The sequence below is a fragment of the Melanotaenia boesemani genome, chromosome 4 (genome assembly GCF_017639745.1).
Source record: "Melanotaenia boesemani isolate fMelBoe1 chromosome 4, fMelBoe1.pri, whole genome shotgun sequence".
Taxonomy (NCBI): domain Eukaryota; kingdom Metazoa; phylum Chordata; class Actinopteri; order Atheriniformes; family Melanotaeniidae; genus Melanotaenia; species Melanotaenia boesemani.
The window spans coordinates 15,790,630-15,811,195 of record NC_055685.1 but is presented as its reverse complement, the minus strand read 5'-3'; the positions used below and the strand labels follow the sequence as shown (position 1 = coordinate 15,811,195).

General features: G+C 36.6%; 1 protein-coding gene across 4 annotated transcripts in view; it reads left to right on the top strand.

Moving 5' to 3' along the window:
- Positions 1–20,566, top strand: part of rnf24 (ring finger protein 24) — a 66,060-nt gene that overhangs the window by 23,296 nt on the left and 22,198 nt on the right. For 3 of the 4 annotated variants that reach the window (XM_041982276.1, XM_041982275.1, XM_041982277.1), the window contains exon 1: positions 10,931–11,396. The exons of the other annotated variant lie outside the window; for it this stretch is intronic. The gene's annotated coding sequence lies outside the window, so the exon portion shown is untranslated. Of the gene's footprint in view, positions 1–10,930; positions 11,397–20,566 lie in introns of those variants that run through there. 4 annotated transcript variants of the gene reach the window in all.

The following is a 20,566-nucleotide window of genomic DNA, read 5'->3' as shown; positions in this document are numbered from 1 at the left end:
ATTAGAGATAAGAAGTCTAACAAACCTTCTTAAAAAGGTCAAACAAGCAAAACTTATTGCCATTTATCTAATGCATGTCTCTCTATAATGTATAATGTGCTTAACATCTAAGGGTTTTACTCATCAATACATAAACTTCTTTTGCAGCCCTTTAGCTAATAGCTGATCTAACATCACAAAACTGTAACCAGGCAGGCATTTAGCAAAACAAGCCAACATAATACTTTTCTTTTTATTTGCTAAAACTCTGTGGAAACTCTGAACATAATGTTTAATTGCAAACTAGCAGTCTATTTAAAAAAGAAATCATGAAATTTCACACTTGCTGTAGAAATAGCAAATGTATTTTAAAGGATTATGGTTTTGACATAGGATGGAGTCATGCTGTGCCTGCTGAAGCTAAAACAGTAAGGACACAGGAGGAATATCTGCAAATGCCCACAAGATACATCAGCATAAATTAAACAATCAGCCATTATTTTAATGACAGGATTACATAATCACTAGACAATTAATGTACTTTCTAAAATATATGCCCATCTACATATAGCTACCGGACGTTCCTCTGCTATCTTAATTACTTAACAGGGTGTTTCAGCTGAGGTGATGTGATTAGCACGTGTTTATTCATGTGTTTGTTGCGTAATTAAAGTGCGGAGAAATGCTGGCGTGGGATTGGTGAAGCAGTTGGATCATGAGAAAGGCCTCTCTGTTGGTTGGTCTACCAGGGCACAGAGACCTCACATTGTGTGTTCAGCCAGTACTGGGTTACTGTATTGTCCATCGTTTTCAACACCTCCCTCTCGTTCTCCTGCAAGCCACGCACCAGAGAAGGGGAAGAAAGTGGCTTTTCATTGATGGGTCAGTTGGAGCATGCACAGGAACTTGGTGAAGAGGGGAGTCAGTCAGCTGGCTAGAGCTGCCTTTCATGATCTTGAGCCATTTCCCAGCAACAGGCAGCTTGCATGAATGCTACACAGTGGCTCGTTACTTCAAGAACCGACATGAAGCATTGAAGAGGAGGATGGTGCAAAGGACCAACAGAATGCAATTGTAACAGTGTTATAGTGTAACAGACTTTGTTCACAAAAACAATAATGTCTATGTAATTTTGTTCTTTCTTATGTAAGAGGAATTTATTTGGATTAACCTTCTGAAATATGTATTTCAGAGTATAAAAGCACACACACACACCTCAAATTAAACATGTATTACAGAGTAAATTAAATAACACGTATATAGCACATTACATTAAAATAATTAAATAAAAAAACGACAACTTATGCACACAAGTTCTTTTGGGCATATGCTTTACTATAATTTGATGCAGAAATACACTTATCATGTTAAAAACATGAGCAAGTGCTGTGTTTGCAGAGAGCGCAGCTTGAGTCAGAGAACAAAGCTGTGAATCGTATGAATACAAACTTTATTCCAGACTGATTTACAGCAGTTGCGTTATAAAGCAAGTAAGAACACATCCACACAATCCCTTTTCTCTTTAAATGGCTTCATTTAGCAGATTAGAGACCTCGGTCACTTGACATTCAGTCCTTATTTATTTATTTATTTATTTGAGCGGGACAGTGCATGTTAATGAACAGACAGGCTTATACAGCATGAATGTAAACATACTGGATTATAGCAAATGCTAATTTCCATCCGTTGTCCCGGGGAATGATTCGTTAGGTTAGGGGTTTATTTGTAGGAGGAATGGGATCTGGGTCAGTGAGTTTGTTGCGCAGCCATTTACAAGTTTAAGTTGCCCCTGGACAGATGTTAATAACGGAAGGGAAAAGAGCTCTTATAGGAACAACCACTGTGCATGATTATTTAACACAAGATCTGACTCATAAATTAAAAAATATTAATGTTACAAGCTCATATCTGGCTCTCCTTTTTATAATATGCCCCATCCTCTTCAGTTTTAGTGTTCAAAGTTAGCTACTGTTAGCTTCATATGTTGGATTAAAGACAATGCGTAGATGTCAGTTGCATTTAAAATCTGTCTGAAAATCAGCTCATGTGATGGCTGTATGTTTGATACTGTGGGGAAATAATTTCACGTTGTCCATATCTTTGTTGACTGTCTTTAGATTCATAATTTTGGTCATGATCATCTTGTGCTTCAGCAGAAGTGATCTGCAGCTGATGAGAATCCAAGGACTAGATTTTTGTTAATTTGGAAGCATTTGGTGCACTTTGGGCACTTAAAAATAGATGTTTTTTATGTTATAAGCCCTTTTTATTTTAGTTCTAGATGTAACTGTAGAGTAAAGAAACAATCACTTTATATATTAAATACTTTGTCTTGAATATAAATGACATGGGCTCAGTGGTCGTTGTGACCCTCAGTAACAGGAATTAAATATAAAGATAGTGAGGCAAATTTAAGAGGAGTTTAAAGAGGAATATTTGTGTGGGGAATCTGAATTGTTATTTTAAATCCCAGGTTCTCCAGTTCACATGTCAAAGTATCCTCATTGAACTTTCCTAACTTGTACTCTGCTATGGATTAAGGGTTATTTTATGAATGAGTTTGACATGGAGAGAATGACAAATCATTCATGTGTGACTCTTTGAGTTATCCACCTGATAAATCTGTATCATGATCTGTGCTTTTGGGTTTGGTTTTGTATGATCTTGTCAAGTTTAGTTCTGTTATGTTTTCTGATTCCTGTTATTAGGGCACCTGGTTTGATTTGGCTAACTCACTTCATCTGTTTCCATTTAATTCTCCCGTGTATATATTTACCCCTTGTTTCATTTATTCGTTGCCAGTCCATTATAGTGTTCATGTCTTGTTTCACCAATGTAATCTTTAGCCTTTGTAGGCTTCATGCCATGTTTTGTCTGTATATTCCAGTTTAGTCCTTTTGTTATTAAAACCTGTTTTCCTGCATCCGTTTGCTTCCTGTCTCATGAGTCTGCATTTGGGTCCACACCTCTTATCCACACCTTAGTCCTGACAGGCTAAATTATCATAATTCTCTATGTAAATATGGAACTGATATTTTTCATGTCACGTGAATGAAAGGCATAAGCCTACTGGTGACTGTTCTGAGAAAAGGAAAAAAATCTATTACCCAAAATGATGGTAAGGTAGATATCATTTACATTTACTCAGCACAACCAGAGAGTATTTATAATGCTTGAGAGATTACACAGTCTGTTCCAGGTCACATTTTCCCTTCTTATCCATTCGTCTCTTTTGCCCCCTTACACTGTTTCACTCTCTTTTGTGTACAATATCACACCATCTGTTGCGCAACAGGTCTTGGAGAGAGGTCTGAGTTTTCTGTTGTTGTAGTTTAACAAGGAGCTCTGTCACAAAGTGTTTTGGCCAAGTCCGGCCTCCCTCCCTGAAATTTATGCTGTCCTCCTCCTTTTCAACTCCACGCTCAGGTCTTCATCACGCATGTTAACTCATTGTTAACATAACTCACGTTGGCTTTCTCACTGACTCAAAGGGAGAGGCTAAGTTATTATAGACAAGTAAGCATTAGTGGGAAAACATTTAACTGTTACACGCAAACCCTGCCTGCTTCCTTTGGGTTATTCTATTATTCCTCAAAGAAAAAGCCAATCATGAGTCATGTGGTTAGTAGGACAAAAGAAATGTAATGCTACTTTACAAGTTTGGCTCTAAATGGAAATTTTCACATATTAACTTGTTATAAGGAAGATGACGTTAATAAAGAGTCACATAAAATAAGACATCACAAGGGCAGTGCACTGATATAATCCACAAACAAGCAGACATAAAACATCCTCAATCTATCAGTATTTCTGAAGAACAACAGAAGAATCACTTTTTTTTTTTTGTTGTTTTTTTTTTCCATGACAGCAGGGAGCATCATTATAGTTAAAATGGTCCAGATAGTTAGTTTCCAAATTATTTTCATGATCTCCAAATTATTTTTATATTTATTATTTTAAATTTTTATTACTCTTAATATTTATTAGTTTTAACTTATTACTTTTATTTATTTTATGCTAAGAGACAGAAATTAGGGAGTCCATGTCCGTGTAGAATGTGAAGGTTTGTTGGTCTATGTGTGTGTGGTAGATGTCTGTGTGACTGCATAGGAGAAAGATTATATATGTATATTTGTTGTTTTATTTAATATGCATAAATTCTTTTTATCATGTAAAGCACTTTGTTATGAAAGTGTTAGACTTTTAGGCTGCCTTTGGTAGGAAAGTGCTTTATAAATAAAATTGATTTGATATTTATGCCTGGTACACGCTATGCAGGACCACTTTGCACTGGTCTCTGCACAGTACAATTATCCTCCAGTTAAGTTAAAAACTTGAATGATTCACTTCTCACGTGTTGATTGATTTACTAATGAGTTTTCATCAATTATGAGGAGTGGGCCAAAATACCTGCTGCGAGGTGCAGAAGTCTCATTGACAGTTACAGGAATCGTTTGATTGCAGTGATTGCCTCAAAAGGTTGTGCAACAAAATATTAAGTTAAGGGTGCCATCATTTTTGTCCAGGCCTGTTTCATGAGTTTATATTTTTTAAATGATCCTATTGAAGCATGGTTGAAAAGCAATGTCTGACTTTGATTGGTTAAATTTCGTAGAATTTTTTAATTATTATTACTTTTGTCAGATTCAAGTTATTTCTGTGACCATTGTCAGTTTTTCTTTGATTAACCGAAGGGTACCAACAATTTTGTCCACTTCTATAAAATGTGTACTTTGAAACTGCTAATAAATGGAAAATATTTAATTATAAGCATGAATAAAATATAAACTAAAGGAAGCTTATGGACAACTTGGGTTTATTTTATGATGATGTATGATGCATGTTGTATTTCCATATATGTGGTTCTTGTTGCTACATGGCTGTTTTAAATTTCTAGTCAATATCTGAGGGAAATGGAAATACTATACAATACTTTTAGGATTTAGTATGTGGTCTGTATGTCTGCATTTTGTTGAATGTCTAAATGGTGTATTCGATTCCTCCAAACACAATGACTTGTAAGGCTAACATCTGCTAAATAAAAACTATACATAAATATATAAATAGTTAAAAAAACAATATCTTGTGTTAAATTAGTCCCATAATCTAAATGTGTATATCCATTAACACGGAGGTATGTTCTGCAATATTTCTTGATTAAATGAAATAAATTCCTGGAGGTTTTATTTATTACTTTTTAACCATAACAGTGGCAACAAACTACAGGAAGGACTTTTGTTAAAAAGAGTTTTATCTCATCAATATGAAAGATAATAAATGCTCATTTTGAGGTCAAATTTACTGAGTGTACTGGATACTGGATATCAGAAACTTTAACAACAATTTCAGCATACTTTATTTGCTTGGGGCCACGAACTGCATTATGTGTTTTAGTTCAGACAGAAATGGAAAATGATGCGATGAATATGGATGTTGAGCTTTGAAGAGATAGGAAACAGACAAAGCTTGACAAGAAAAGGGAGGGGTGTGCTAACAAATGATGCTTCCTGTCTTATCTTTCGCTTGAACAAAAAAAGTGACGTATGATCAATACATTTTTATCCAGGTCCCCTGAGTCTCATCCGGTGGTCACACGTTGAAGAATGGGAGTGATAACCCTCTGACCTGGCCTGTGCTCATTTATAGGTTATTTTAGTCCAGGAAGAGGATGAATGACCAACTCCCTGATACTGGCCTTCAAAGACCTACAACTACAAACAAGTTCAAGACAACAGGTCAGAAAGTGGAGACCAGGAAAGTGTCATATATCTGTGTTTTTTTTGTTTTTTTTTTTTTTTTTTTTGCATAGGGTGCTATAGAAAAAAAACACTGATAAAATTAACAAACATTTGTTATAATTCTAGTGGATATAGATTAAAATTATTAATCCAGCGGGACCAGTTGTCTGTTGGTCAGGAAATGATAGACCCACCTGCTCAGGGACAAGTCCAGGCATAGGTCATCCAACTTGGACACCAGTCTGGAGGGGACTATGGGGTGGCAGTGACTCTGGTGGTAGAGCAGGAAGTGTGGCCGAAGGTAGTCATCTGTCATTGTGTTCTTGGGCAAGACACTTCACCCTCCTTGCCTCCAGTGTTGGCATCACTGGTGTATGAATGGAGGAGGAGGGCAATGGCATCATCTGCAGAGCTGTCTGGGTGATATACCCTTCATACACATTTCCTAATTCACAGTTAAAAACATTTTTGTTCTTCAATAACCGAACATTTTTATAACACTTCCACTTTATCAGAGCTGGTTTCTTTTCTTTTCTTTTTCTTTTCTTTTCTTCAATTTTTCAGTTGTTGTGAAAAAAAAAAAAAAAAAAAAAACCAGCAACTAATTGCAGCACTTTTTACAGTTATACTCCACGTGAGGACAGAACATACTCTCATGTCTATCTGGGCTGTGTTTGTCACTGGATACACTGCCTCATCACACTCTGCTATGTGTGTCTTGGTGGAAGAGCCAGAGGGGGTTGTGTGACTGTGGACCTCTCCTGTTACAAAGCACACACTGCAGCTGAAGGACCTTGCTGAGTCTAAATGTCACACAGACTGCAGGGGATGCTGACTTTCTCATATACAGTATATGCAGGATGTCTAAACATTCAGTGTTACTGGCTTGTAAACATTGAACAAAGTCTTGTCTGTGGCTGAATTCTAAGTCCATCAGCAGGAGCTAACTTGCAGTGGAAAGAATGTTGACCCCTTGTAGCCCTTTGTTAAACTTAGTTAATAATTTAACTTCACCATCAGTGTAAAAGGGATAGGAAGCAATGATGTGCATAACTGAAGACAGTGGTAGTAGGATGATCAACATGTAGCCCTATTAGGCACAATGCTATGCATAATGTTAAAAAGTTAAATAAACTTACTCTTTTGATTCCAGTGTAGATTTTACTGTTGTTAATAGGTAGCTATAGGTCAGACAGCTAGTGAATGATATCAATGACCTCTCACACTACAGTGCTCTATCTAAAAGCAGTGTTCCGCTATTTTGATACAGACTTGAAGAAAATTCACACATTGCAAGAAAATCTGATGGTATTTATCACAGAATCTGCTATTTTAGATGAAAAATACACACAATGTCTCAAACAGGCAACAGCAAAACCTCTATCAAAGTAGTCTCAACATCAACGTTGTAAAACAATTTACAATATAATCATTTCCTTAGTCTTTAATTAGCATAGTGAGTCTGCCGATTAAATACTAATTAAGTTTTATTAAAATGAAACCTTTAGATTAACAGTCAGCAGTCTGAACTGTTTCACATTGACTGGCTGTGCTGTATGTGTTAACTGTGCCGTCTTGTGGTCTGTCTTTGCCATTTGCAAATTGTGTGTAATATACTGTGAGCACCAGTAGAGGGAAGCAAATGCTTATTGGTTTAAATGAAAACCGTGTCCCAAATGGACACTCACCGTAAGTTGCATATTACAAATGCATGTCTCTTAACTTATCTGCAAGGGGGCACACATGAAAGTGGATTAGTGTGCCTGATGATGTAAGGCTTCTGCTGTAACCTCTGGTAACTCACCAGTGAAATAGTTTTTTAAAGCAGTTTGGCTGCTTACAGAGCAAACACATAAAAAGAAACACATTAAGATTACGTCAAGCTACTGAAAAACAAAAATGCTTCATCTAACAAAATGTTATTCAATGAAATGGCTGTTTTTTGGCCAGAAGATTAAACTTTTTACAAGAAAAAAAAAAAAAAAAAAAAAAAAGACAAACTTGGCCACTTAGACTTTTAGTGTATACAACTTATCAAAATCACGGCAAAGGTCCAAATATCAGTAAACACAACATGTTTGTATTTGGTTTAATGCAATCTGTATATTAGAAAGAAAGAAAGAAAGAAAGAAAAAAAGAAGTGTTTATATTTGTGCCACAGTGCTGTTACAGCTAGTGCTGATGACGAATAAATTTCTTGCTGTCGTACAGACAGTATTATTTGACCATTGTAAACTGTACACACACCTTCATTATACAAGCAGCAGCAACAAGATAAAATGGACAAGTCAACAACCAGTCATACGCCAACTGTAATTTCCATGATGGCAAAACATATTAGTGAACTGGGACTTTATGTTTGTGGCTTTATAGCTAATTTACCCGGTTATGCAGTATTTGTCATATTGTGCTATTTTTTGTAGACTAAAACATGTGACTCTTTATTTGCTTATTCTTAAATTAATGCTGTTACTCAAAAACAAAACAGTAATGAGTGTAACTTAACTTATACTTGTGAGCAGATTTAATTTGTTCTAAACTAGGCTGTTATATTTTTAGGAATGTGGTATATTATTTGCTAGTTTTTCTTCTCCTTATCATTCCTCCTTGTCACCGAGTCAGGCACAGATTTTCCTACAGGACACACTGGCATTGAATAAATGTATACAACGATGTTTCCATGACTCTGTTGTACATTTGTGTCAATAGAAAGTTTGTAGAACTGAAGACATGACAGGCCAGTGTTTCCAGAATACACGAACAAGACAATGTCTTAAATCACACAAGACAGCGATGACATAATGGCTGTCAACAGACTGGAGGAAGTGTAATATGGTGATAATAAACCTCCTCTCTCCAATTCTTTGAAAATAATCCCTCCATTCACTTAGTACCAAGCAGCAGCCTCCTCCTGCTGTCCCATGGAAGGGAATGGGGACCAGTGCCAGTCTTGTACCTAGTCTGCAGTCCTTCAATAGGCCTTTGTGGATGCTACCATCCTCTTCCCCAGGCCAACCCCCGGCAGCCCATTCAGGAGTGTCACATGGCACTCCCACTCTGCACCCATCTCACAATGCGCTCCTGTCATTTGCACCTCATTGACATGCACTCATAGTGATGTGCATCAGGGAAAGGTTGCGCTCTTCCACTGGTTTCAAAGGAAATGAACTGCCAGGCTGGGTGGCCAAAGTGTGGCTTCCTGGATACGGGCTTCATATTTCTTGGGAGGAAGTTCCAAAATGTGTGTGTGGATGTATGTATGTGTTGGGTACAAATGCAACGTACATACCACCCACCACCTTTAACTTCTATGAGAAAATGTTCCAACTAACATGATAATTAATGTTAACCAAAGGAATGCTCTAAGTCTTAATTCTGGGCTTTATGCCTGTTTGTGGTGATCTAGTCACCTGTGCTCTGATAAATCCTTCTTAATGGGTGCATGTCTGACTACATGTGGGCAACATTTACAGTTTACATCATTTTTATTGACATAGTTTAGTTTAGATCCACTGCAATGTCATTTTTGTCTAATGTAGCACAACAATAGGAAGACAGAATTTCTCTGCACTGTAAATCTCAGTTATTTTTAAAACAGCATTTTAAAGTGCTTATATAAAACAATTTATAAACACAAAGTTACAAGATGAAACTCAACACAAATTAGTTAAACAGGGAGGACCTGTTTCAGTGAACCTGTTTCACATACCCAATTACTTGGGTAAAATACATAAATTAATCACCCAATTAAAAGAAGACATTAAAAGAAGATGTCGAATGTGTGGTATATTGTGACATATTACTTCAAAACTAACAGCATACAGTTCACTACAGCACACATGAAAACACGACACTTGCTGCTATGGAAAAAAAATACACACACACACACACACACACACACACACACACACACACACACACACACACACACATATATATATATATATATATTCACTCTAAAGTACAAAGCCCAGTGGTGTGGTATATTTAAGACATTTTTACCCAACTTTTCCCTCCAGATTCAAATTCTAAAAAGGTGCCTTTAAAGAAGTTTTATTTTAATTAGTGCATTAATTATTGACTGAAGATTTTCTGCTTTAATTTACTGTACAGATAAGTTAAAACTCATTTGGGTGTTAACAGGTGGCTAAACCTTCTGGATTGCATTTGGTAATGATGCAACCTCAAATTGTGTAATGTGACAACTCATATTCACCCGACACTTACTCTATAATAAGACAAAGACATCATTTTGTTATGAAATTAGGTCATTATAAAGATAGGAGAGAGAGAGAGAGAGAGAGAGAGAGAGAGAGAGAACAATTTTATCTCCTGAGGTAAAGTCTAATAAAACAATGAAATATGTAACATGCTGACAAATAATTACTAACATACTTTTGGATTTCAGTGTAGTATTATATGAAAATAACCTTTAAAGTTTCAGTGTTTAAAATCTTAGGCTTTTCTGTCCTTGCCCCTTGATATGTAATTTTTGGTTGGTTGCAATTTGCTATTTGTTCCTCTAGATGTCAGTATATTGTCAGACCTTCAGAAGGAATCTGAAGTTTCATTTTAACCTTTTATTTATCTGAAAACTACAATTACTTTGTAGATTTACATTAAAAGTGTACCCAGTATGTAAAACAAGATGTGTTGAAGGTCATCCTTAACACCAAACAGTGAAATTGTGCATGATTAATCATCATAAACACTTTCAATACATTAAATAAATTTGACTTACCATACTGTTGTAAATTCCATGCACAGGTTACACATACTATTATATACATGTACACTATTATTATTTAACTAAAAGATCTAAGAAAATCTTTGAAATACTTACAATCTTTATACAAAAAAAAAATAATTTTTTATTCAAACCAAGTTAAATTATTTCTCTCTTTCACTCCCTGACACCTATGTAATGACAACTCATTATCTTTTTTTCTTTTCTTTTCTTTAAATGAGAAATTATGACCGCAGAGACATTCAGTAGCTGCACATAAATTCAAGACACTGCTGTCTCTGAAATTGCTAACTGGTGCTGTATAATCACTTTCACTGAATCAGAATTCATCCTAATTTAAATAATTATTTTTAAGGATCACTTGGCGTCAGCTACGTGACCATGTGCAGCATCCCCTCCCTCCCACTCGCTCAAGCATCACTCCCATCGTACACGCTGTCCTCAAAACCCACAGTGCCACTCCCCTCGTCGGTCTGTGTATGCTGAGCTGACTGGGAGAAGGTGGGATCTAGCTACTGGTGGTAGTGGGCGAGTAAAGCGTGTACGTGCGAATCGTGCAGACTACCAACGGCGACTGCGATTGCCAGTGACGTGATTTCTCCTGAAACCACAAACTCTTTCTTCAACACAGTTTACCCACTACGTGTTATTTATCTTATTTTGTATCGTCATTTTGGGTGCGTTTGCCACTGAGATCCAGCTAGTTTCCCGTCTATCACCATCCACATCGCACTCAGGCGGAGCGGAGACGGGACTGTGTGATGAGGAGCTCGCCCTGCAGCTGGGGTTTGCATAACGTTGATATAGTGTGTTTTTTTTCTTCGGGACAGCTTTCAGTTTGGGTCCACGTTTTGCCTTTTTAACGCCCAGGTTGTGTGAAGACACACACCGCAGAAGAATAAAAGCTACTACAGGGGCTGGGGGAATCGCTGGTAAGTCAATGGTTTTTTTCCACCCTTATATCATTAGCTGCTAGCTCACTTGCTGTGAACACAAGTGAACGTCAACATTCCGAACTTGGCAAAAAGCATTGACGCTGTCGAGTTCATAATTAATCAATCTGGTCAAATCTCTACTTTAGTTTTTTTGGTCATTATTTCTGATCACAAATTCCACGCAAATGAATATGGGTATGTTTCTTTATTGGTTCGGAAAGCTTTTTAAAATGGCATTTTACATCAGTTAGTCCGGATAGCGGACGGCTCAGGTTAAGTTACGCTGTGCCAAACGTAGCTAAGGTTAGCGCAGCTAGCTAGCGAGGCTACGCCCATTTTCTCCTGTCCTGTAATAAATAATAAAAAAGTCTAAGAAAGGCGTAGATAGATACTGCACAAAGATGTCCGTTTGATGTGAACGGCGTTAAGCACAAAAGTTACCTAATCCCCTTGAGCTCAATGGTTGGTTAAAAGTCAGTGGGCTTAATGATGTCCTATGGTAGTGCCAGGAATTTGTTTTCTCATTGAAGTCATGTACCCAGAAAGAACATCCAGCTTCAGTCAGGCAGTACACGGTGAAACTATTAGTACGTGTTAACGGAAACACCGACTATGTGAATTTGTGTCACTAATTGTCTATACAGGACCCTTTTGAAAACACTGATTACTGTGAGGTGGAGAACATGAATGGAGTCATCATGGGAATCAAGAAGTGTGAACCACAAGTGCAGCCGTGATGCTAGAGGAGGAAATACAACTCACTAAGTAGCTGTCGCCTAATTAGTAGAAGACAAAACAGAATATATTACAACACACCATTTAAGAGTAAACACTATTGTTTTCAGTACTCTTGTGTTTTCTGTCATTTGGTAAAGCCCTCTGAGGAAATGTGCCAGACTCATTTCACTGAAGCCAGTGTCGTATGATAGAGTTGTCAAAAGCTCAGATTTGTTATCTTTCACTTTTTGTTCACTGAACTCTTAAGAAGAATAAGGAGAAAGTTATTGGTAGTGTTTTAAGAAGTGACAATTAAAAGACAAATAATTTAATCCCCATCAACTTGTAGCTATCATTCCATCCATCACTGTTTTTATATCTGAATGAAGCTTTGAGGAATGTAAATGTGATAAATGCTTGAATGCCATCCCCGGCATAGTTTGTGTTAGCCATTTATGTTAGATTTATCCCCTCTGAAAACGGGGCAGTAGATTAAGTTGATGTTATTATCATTTCTTTATTTGTATAGCCTTTTCCAACAACCATCGGGTAGGTGCTTTATAAAAGATAAAACATCATTAAAACTTACCACTGCGTAGCTAACAAATCAAGCAAATCATAGATGCATTCATATGAGTTGAACCTCTGAATGCTGACCTTTGAGATGCCAGGCTCTATGCACATGACCATGACCACATGTCCAGTGTGGGGAGAGAAAGCAATTAGTAGTGTTTTTAATTTTCTGTTTTTATTTTATTTATTTCGTCATCTTTTTGGCATACCTGATATCATGTATGCCCTTTAAGTTCTAGTTAGAGGTGTGATTTTTTTTTTTTTTTAAGAAGTTGAACCAACTCCAAGATTTCCCATACAAACATGGTTAGAGAGGGTATTAATGTGTAAGCACACCAGTGGTGTCTGAAACAATGCTGGATTCCTGTATACAGTAGCACCATGCCTTTTTCCTTGTAAAAAGAATTAGTTTGCAAATCTGTAGGCATGAATTGCAAAAGAGTTGGCCCAGATTGCAGGATTGCGATTCACTGTGGAGCACAAAGCAGCTGCACTCGCCTAAATCTGAGCTAGAACCAACTTATAAGTAGGTAACGCAATACAACAGCTGTCTATAAGTAAGGCATTTTCTATTAAAGGTGCAGTAGGAGATGTTTTCTGGGAGCATTTGTTTTACTATATTGCTTAAAATCCCCTTCACACCTTGATTGCAGCCAATTAATTAAATGCTCTAGTACACACACACACACACACACACACACACACACACACACACACACACACACACACACACACACAAAAAAAAAAAAACCCTCACCTGTGGAATGGACAGGACTGAAAAAAATGGCATCCGATCATTTTAACCGACCCGCTCTAAAAGATTGGTTGGTCTGTCAAACTTAACTGCCATTTGTCCCTCAACCCCTCTGCGTGTTCCCCTTTTCATGCTCAAATCACACGCTCTCAGAGCCTTGGAGCACTTGTAGAGGCAACAAAGCAAGAGTCAGAGCTTGGCTAGCTTACTAAATGGTAAATGGACTTGTATAGCACTTTTCCAGTAATCTTGACCACTCAAAGTGCTTTACACTACATATCACATTCACCCATTCACACACAATAGGTACATTGGGAGGCAAGTGGGGTTAAGTGTCTTGCCCAAAGACACTTCTACATGTAGTCAGGGAAAACCTGGAATCAATCTACTGACCTTCAAGTTGGAAGATGACTGCTCTTCCTCCTGAGCTACGACCGCCTCTACATCAAATTATGGTACAAACGTTAACGTAAGGGACATTATGGCAGAAAAGGTGCCTATATCGAGTCAGAAAAGAAAAATTGTTTAGCTACTTCCAAAAGAAAAAAAAAAATAAATACTGAGGGAGAGCCGAGAAGAGCTCTACTACTTAATAGGTAAGATACCATTACATTATTTACTTTTGGAGAATATTAATTGGTTTTCGGCATTATGTTGTCATTTTAACAAGTATCCAGCCAGTTAAACGATAAAAGGAATTGGACGACTGCAATGTTGGTAATACTGTAGCGTTTGTTTTTACTGGGTTAGGTTCACTAAGTAAAAAAGACTGGGGACACACTACATGACTTTCTGCTAGATTTTTCCTTCGATGTCCAGTTGTATGTATTCGGCACTAGTTGCGGGCTGTTGGCATGACAAGTTGGCGCTGAAATCTGTTAGCGTGTGATGGGGTTCAGACTCAAACAGGCAAATGTGTGAGGTGAACAGACCATGCCCAACTGCAGTCAAGGTGAATCTGGTAGTGTGTGTGGTTTACCAACTCAGCTATAATACACACATCACCATGAAGAAAATGTTGGCCAAGGTTAGCGAATCGATGCTGCCGAGCGCTTGTGAACCCTTGGGAACAAGCATTGTGCGTTTCTGTGCTTTGGAGGTGTGGCTTTGCGGGAAGTCTGAAGAAAGGGGTTTGGACTTTTGAATTTGTGTATTTTTAAAATGTAGCTTGTTTTTCCAGGATCTCCTACCCAACCTTTTAAGAGATGAGTGGAAGTGACACTTTTTATTCATTCACTTGTATGACAGAAGTGTTAATTTTTTCTACCTATGGGGTTGTGTTAATACAATACTGGGTCTCATTAAGGTGCAATGTTTACATCTTCTTTCTTCATTATTATTCTAAATTGCATTTTTAATGTGTTTTTTGCTTTTTACAATGTCTGTAGATGTTAGTATTACCTATCATAAAGACATAGTTTTAATTATTCATTGGGGAACAGCTTGTAAAAGTCTTTTTACAATGCCTGCTAGTCAATGGTTGTATAGGGATAGTAATTTATTGCTGCCTGTATGTTAACACCAGTTGTGCAATTGTCCAGTTAAAGAGGAAATGAGCATTAGTACTTGAAGTGTAGGAAAGTTCCTTGAGGAAAAATGTTGCGTAGAGAAATTACATAACAGATTATTATGTGTTTTCTTAAACAAGCAGAGGCGGTTTAGCACTTTCCACCTATGCTTTTTCCAGTCTGGATTTACAGTCTTGGTGGCTGTCACACTTCAGATGTGGGTGAGCCAGCAGTACCTTCAGTTCTTTACAGGTGTTTTCATACATGCATTGCAGCAAAAAGATTTATTGAATATGTTTTTTGAAGGGGCTGCATGTGTCAACACAAAGGTATGCAACATTTGCCCCAGATTTTTTCGCAGTCTACCCAGCCAGCATCTTCTGAAAACACAATGACACCATGTATGAATGCAGCAGGTTATCTTCCAGAGCATTTACGGGGAGCAAGTGTGCAGCTAAAAAGACGTGCTTCTTCATACTCTTTGTTTGCTGACCTGTATGTTGCCTTTCACTTGCTTGAAAATATTCTAAATATTCAAATACATAATGTATTCACATAAGCACAAAGTTATTGATATCACAGCCACAGTCATTACGAATGGGTAGGAAGTTTCCATTTGCCAAGTGATGCCCAAAAAAAAAAAAAAAAAAAATCTTAGATTTTTACTGCAAAATTTTTTTTCATTGCCTCGCCTCCTGAGCAGGTGTCCCTCTGGAGTGTTTTCCATTTGTGAGAATTTGTCCTTGGTGAATGATTCCTTACAGAAAGTTGTAATGCATTTCTACTTTTTTCTATCACACGTCTGCAGTCCTTAAGACTCAATAAGGCTGAATGTGTCTGCCACTTATTTTGTTGTTGCATTATTGTCTCATAGAAAAAGCTGATAAAGGTGTTTGAAGTCGGTTTAACCTTAACAGAATCAAGAACTAAAGCCTGGTACACATGTAAGGATTTTTTTAATCTTATGAGATTTTTTTTTATCGGTTCAAGACTTAACACATGAAGATAAAATATCAGGCATTTAACAGTTTCGATCATACTGTGTGTGGTGTGCTCCGATAATCTAATCGCAGAAGAACACACATGTAACTGTGCTGTCCCACAACTGATGTACAATCTAGTCCTCCGAAACGGATATCTCACGTGACCAAACGTCATTTAACAAAAACGTAGAAGAACCATAGCAACAACAGTCAAAATACGAAGAAGAAAAAATACAGTAGCAACCGGAAAACACAACACCCAGCATGGAAGAGGATATATAGGACGAGGGAATGATGGTGGTCTTGGAACTATTGTTAACTATTGTTACTTCCTTGTTCCCCAACCAGGTCGCTCTCTGATTGGCTACATTCTGGCCTACGTCAATATCCACACAGTCAAAATTCATGAGTCGTCGGCTTTCCTCACACATAAAAATATCAGGTTGTAAATATTGAACATGTTTAATATTTCTGTTTCTTGTCTACCACTGGTTTCGGAGCCAATTATTGGGACAAATCTGCTTGTAACACACCTCAGACCAAATGATAATTGTACAGAAAAATCTTATAAGACTCACGATAATCAGGCATTTGCCGTCATTTGTCGGGAAGAGACAAAATCGGGAGAAAAACAGCCTGATAATCTTTGTGTGTACGAGGCTTAAGGTGAACTGAAGCTGGAATTTCACTGCTGCAAGGAACAGGGATGTCCATCAAGTAAGCTAAGGCAGTACATTTTCACGTGTTTTAGAAAATTAATACTCTAGAGAAGTTTTGCTATTATGGACATTTTCTATATACATGCGTAAAAACGGCTATGATGAAGTTAAATATTTGTTTCTGCTGTGTTTATATATAAATTAACATGGCTCGATGTCAGGAGAAGAAATTAAGACTAAACATTATTTTACTTTGTTAATGTTTGTTGGTGTATTATTGTAGCTGAAGAAGCCAAATGCTGGATCTACAGCAGTCTTATCATGTATGGTATGGCTGCACAATGTTTGAAAAATCTGCAATATGCAATGTCATTTTTCAATATTAAATTGACAGTACTGGCTTGCAATGTATAGACTGATTAAAAACTTTATTGTCCACAGATGGGACATTTGTTTTGAGCTTGTCACTCATGCCACAGCTATAATAAGACTAATATAAATAATAACCCTGGTATCAGTGAAGTATATATGAATTAAATACATTACAGACATGATCTTTTGAGATCCCCAAAATATTAGATATTGTTTTTTTTCTTTTTCCCCACAGCTCTCCATTACTCCCACAGGTTTAATTAAATTAAACTTCCAGTTAGTAACCTTAATGCACATGTTTCCTTGCTTGATAAGTAGATTGGCATTTTAACAGTGATGAGGCTGTTTATGAGACTTACCTATAAAAGGCTTTTGTTATGAGATTGTGAACTTGACACTTTTATTGTGACCACATTAGGCAATTTGATCTTATTTATTTATTTTTTTTGTAGATCAAATAACCCTAATAGTGATCTGACTTTTGCTTGATTCAAGTAGCTTTCATGCTACTGGTTGTCCTTCTCACTTTGACATAAATACAGCTTTTTATTTTTATTGACAACAGTCACCAGCAAAATTACACAACCCCAATTCATTGTGATTGAATAATTTCTTATTGACTTAGCTATTAATATACATCACACATAATGAGGTGTGTTACAGTTTGAAGATCATTTTATTCACTCATTGTTTAGAACACAAGTTTATGTTTTATTTAAAGGGCTGTTTTTATGGCTGCAAAATTAAAATAGAAGCCATAAAACAAACTGAAAAGAAGCAGAAATGAAAGTAAAAACTGTCAAATGGCAAGTAGCACTGAGAGGGTTGAGTGGTAGATTCAGTGAGACCGGAGTGCTATGAGACAGCTGTGCGTGTCAGTTCTAATGTTTGTGTCAGCTTGTTACTATCACTTTGCTAAGAAATGAGGGGACTGAGGGGAAAAGTGAGCAAACAAGTAAATATAGAAAACTTTATAGTTTTTTTTTTTTTTTTTTATTATTATTGTAAGTTTAGTTCGATCAATTTCTTGTCTTCTAAGTTTTTAAAGGTCAGTTTTTCTTTTATACTTAATTTCATATGCCACTGTTTGTCATAGTCACATATTGCATCATTTTGATATCTGAATAAAAAGCTGATTCATGTTAGACTTTGAATCTCGTCTTTGTTATTCTAATTTATTTGCCAAAGAGACATTATTGTATGATACAGTTTCTTTAGTGGATTTTTAGAATTACATTAGTTTTAAAAAATTTAAAACTTCTTGCAAATTGTTCATTGGAGAAAAAGACTTATCTGTGTTTGTCCTGGCAGGTTGCAACTTTTTTTTTTTTATAGCTTTCATATTAATGGAGTTCACTTTCATAAGAAATCCAAAAACAATTTAGCAAAGCTGGATACCCTCCAATAACTGTTTTAACTTGAATTGTTATTTGCTTTGGTTTGGTTTTCCTGTGAGACAATCAACCTTATTACGATGGGTTGGTTAATATTTTGATATTATATAAGTATATTATGAAATACCGATGAGGCAGTTAATGGTGTGGTGCTAAGAGGATAGGATTGAATAAGCGCCTCTTCCCACTTCCTTTAGACAAAGACTTTTTTTTTTCATTACTTTTCCTTTCTTTTGTATATTCCTTTGGCTTTGTTTTCCTGTTTTTTTTGTTGTTGTTTTTTTGTCTTTTGTTCAAACAGAACGTTCATAAGCTTTACAAACTTTTTAAACGATTGCCATTTTTCTCAGACAGTTTTCTGGAACAAGCTGCTTTAAAGTCAGAATTTATGACACTTTTGGATGTCTTGCAAAAGAAACAGACTAATACATGAATGAGAGCAGCTTTATAAAGAATTTGACTGGGCTAATATCCCTTTAAACATTACTGCTTTTGAGTAAAAATGCATAAATCTTTAGAGTCTGTACAGAGCATCTAGGCTTATTTGAGTCTATCTGAGCATATAAATGCAGGGGTTATTTGACCCCCCAAAAAAGAATCAAAAAAGAAAAAGTGTGTAAAAACACTTTTTTAGATTTTTTTTTAACTCCACTAGGGCAGTCTTGTTTTTAGGTGTAATTTTTTTTGTAATTTTGGTGTTATTTGGTACATTTTATGCACTTCTAGAAGGCTCTTAATACCCTGCAGCACTGTAGCACTTTCCAATTGTTTCTATGTGTTTTTTTTAATTATTTTATGTTTTTATGTATTATTTTTACATACTTTTTATGACTGTTGTGAAGCACTTTGAGTAGCTTTTGGTTATTGTAAAGGGCTATACAAATAAAACTTGATTTAATCAGATTTTACATTTTGTTCAGTTTCAGTCAGACTAACATGAGTGTGTTTTCTAAGTGTGGTTTTAGTCTTTCTATCTCAATAATCTCGCTCTTTTATAGGGTTCTGTGTATTCAATGGTCACCTGTTTGTTGCCTAGCACTGTTTAGACGTGTGAAAAACTATTCTCCGCCAAGGCGGAGGTTATGTTTTCAGTGGCGTACCTTTGTCTGTCTGTCATAACTCAATAAATAATGGACGGATTTTAGTGAAATTTTATGGAAATCTCCAAAATGGAATAACAACTGACTAAATTTGGGGGGTTAACCAGATCACCGGCAGATCTTTTTTTTTTTTTATATGTTTATGTCAGTGTTAGTCTCTCTGTCTGTCTGTTTGTTAGCAACATAACTCTGGATTCGCCTTCTCCTGGTTGTGTGTGTGTGTGGCTGTGTGCATGTCCGTGTGGCTGCGTGCACACTGACTTACCAAAGTATACCATGACGGTTTACTCTTCATCACTCAATCATCATCAGTTGAGCTATGATGTTGTTATAATTAGCCCCCAGTCAGTTGAAGACAGCAGCAGTCTGCAGGATTATAGTGCAACGCTATATGCTTCTTCAACATTGACTATTAATTGAATTTGAGTTGTAAAAATAATTCGGGGACAACTTTGGCCTCAAACACATGACGCTGCTCTATTCTTAGCTTGCACCCGGTCACAACACAACACGGCAACTCTTCTACTCAAACATTGACTGTGTTCTCAAGTTTCAACCGTATCACTCCGCCTCCTCGCCACTGTAGCAGTACAAAAATATAGTCCGAACGAAGGTGAAACTTATATTCACCCAAAACAATAGTAACATGCTGTCAGTAACGTTTTATCCTCAGCAACGGTAACAGCATTATACTAATGGAAAGAGCAACTAGTTAGATTACCTGTTAATGAAAAAAGTACTGCCTTTAATGCTGTTTATTTTAATGTCGTTACTTCTATCACTGCTTATTGTAGAACCTTGTCAACTTTACAAAAAAAAAGCTTTTTTCATGATTAGAATTACTTGATTCTGTTCAGGAAAGCACATAATCTACCTCTGCGCCATCTTTCTGTTTAAATCATTGACTATGTATACAAAGCTTCATACACACCTCACTTGGAGGTCCAGGTCTGTATTAAGTGCACTGGGAATGATCTGCCTACACTACACTGTCCAAAAAGTGTGATGTATCATCATATCTATCATAAACACAATTATGACAGATACTCATGTGCCTTTTTAAGAAGTTAAGTATCATGTGAATCTGGGCGTTATGTCCAGTACAGC